General features: G+C 31.7%; 1 non-coding gene across 1 annotated transcript; it reads right to left on the bottom strand.

The window, feature by feature from the left end:
- Positions 1–228: 228 nt before the first annotated feature.
- Positions 229–331, bottom strand: LOC117078585. The gene has a single exon (XR_004435035.1). It is a non-coding gene; the product is annotated as a U6 spliceosomal RNA (small nuclear RNA).
- Positions 332–2,174: the final 1,843 nt, after the last annotated feature.

Genomic DNA, 2,174 nt, shown 5'->3' with positions numbered 1-2,174 from the left:
TCCCCATTTATTTAGTTATTTGATTTCCTTCATCATAGTTTTGTAGTTTTCCTCACCCAGATCTTATACAGATGATATTAGATTTATACCAAAATATTTCATTTTTTGTGAATGCTAATGTAAACAGTAATTTTTTAGAAAGAACACTTTATTGATGTATGATTGACATACACAAAGCTGTACATATTTAATATACACAACCTGATGAGTTTGAGATAAATATATACCAAACATATGGAATGTTTCACAAATTTGCATGTCATCCTTGCCCAGAGGCCATGCTAATCTTCTCTGTATTGTTTCAAGTTTAGTGTATGTGCTACTGAAGCACACATAATACTAACGAGTTTTTAATTTCAAATTCCACTTGTTCATTGCTGGTATATAGCATGGCAATTGACTTTGTATGTTAAGCTTGTATCCTGCAACCTTGTATAATTGCTTATTAGTTCTAGGAGTTTACTTACTGATTCTTCAGATTTTCTACACAGATGACCATGTCATCTGTGAACACAGACAGTTTTATTTCTTCCTTCCCAATCTGTTTACCTTTTATTTCTCATTGCATTACCTAGGCCTTCCAGTAAAATGTTGAGAAGCAAGTGGTGAGAGGGGACATCCTTGCCTTGTTCTTTGGGAAACTTTGAAGTTTCTCACCATTAAGTATGATGTTAGCTGTAGGTTTTGTGTAGATGTTCTTTATAAAGTTGAGGATATCCTTTCTATTTCTAGTTTGCTAAGAGTTTTTATCATGAATGAGTACTGGCATTTTTGTCAAAAGCTTTTTCTGCATCTATAGATAAAATCATTATTTTTCTTTACTAGCCTGTTGATGTGATTGATTACATTATTTGATTCTTGAATCTTGAACCAGCCTTTCATACCTGGGGTAAATCCCTCTTGGTTGTGATGTATAATTATTTTTATACGTTGTTGGATTCAATTTGCTAATATTTTGTTGAGGATTTTTGCATCTATATTTATGAGAAATATTGGTCTCTGGTTTTCTTTTCTTTGTTATGACTTCATCTGATTTTGGTCTTTGGGTAATGCTGGCTTCATAGAATGAGTTAGGAAGTGGTCCTTCTCCTTCTGTCTTCTAAACAAGATCATAGAGAATTGGTATAAATTTTCCTTAAATGTTTGACAGATTTCACCAGTGAACCCATCTGAACTTGGTGCTTTCTGTTTTGAAAGGTTATTAATTACTGACTTAATTTCTTTAATAGATATATGCCTATTCAGATTATCAATTTCTTTTTGTGTAAGCTTTGGCAGACTGTGTCATTCAAGGGATTGGTTCATTTCATCTAGTCTATTGAATTTGTGGGCATAGAGTTGTTCTTTGTATTCTTTTATTATTCTTTTGATGTCCTTGGAATTTGTAGTGATGTTCCCCCTCTTTCATTTATAATATTAGTCATTTGTGTTCTCTCTTTTTTTCTTAGTCTCGCTAGAGGCTTATTGACTTTATTGATCTTTTAACAGAAGCAGCTTTTGGTTTTGTTGATTTTTTTCTCCAATGATTTTCTGCTTTCAGTTTCATTGATTTCTGCCCTAATTTTTATTTCTTTTCTTCTTTTTACTTTGAGTTTAGTTTGCTTTTTCTTCTATTTTCCAAAGGAGGAAGCTTAGGTTTTTCTTCTTTTCTAAAATATACATTCTTCTTTTCTAATATGTACATGCTATAAATTTCCTTTTAAGCACTGCTTTTGCTGCATCCCTTAAATTTTGATATATTTTCATTTTCATTTAGTTCAATATATTTTGTATTTCTCTTGAGATTTTTTCTTTGATCCATGTATTATTTAGAAATATATTGTTTAATCTCCAAGTATTTCAGGATTTTCTAGATGTCTTTCTGTTATAGATTTCTAGTTTAATTCCATTGTAGTCTGAGAGTAGACATTATATGATTACTATTCCTTTAAACTTGTAAAAGTGTATTTTATGGCCCATAAAAAAGTATTAACTGTTGTCAGATTTATCCTCACTGAGCATCCAACAATTCATCAATTACAATTCAGGTTTTCCTACTCCAGTGCTGATTTCTCTCCGTGAGTTTCTCTTACCATGAGTTGTGTTTCTCTGTATTCATCTGTCTGTCTCTAATTTTGAGGACAGAGGTTTGCCCTGTGACCTCGTTTCTCTGATTAATCTAAGAAGAGTATTGA

This window comes from Trachypithecus francoisi, unplaced genomic scaffold (genome assembly GCF_009764315.1).
Source record: "Trachypithecus francoisi isolate TF-2019V2 unplaced genomic scaffold, Tfra_2.0 Lachesis_group6, whole genome shotgun sequence".
Taxonomy (NCBI): domain Eukaryota; kingdom Metazoa; phylum Chordata; class Mammalia; order Primates; family Cercopithecidae; genus Trachypithecus; species Trachypithecus francoisi.
This window is presented reverse-complemented; position numbering and strand designations above follow the sequence as displayed.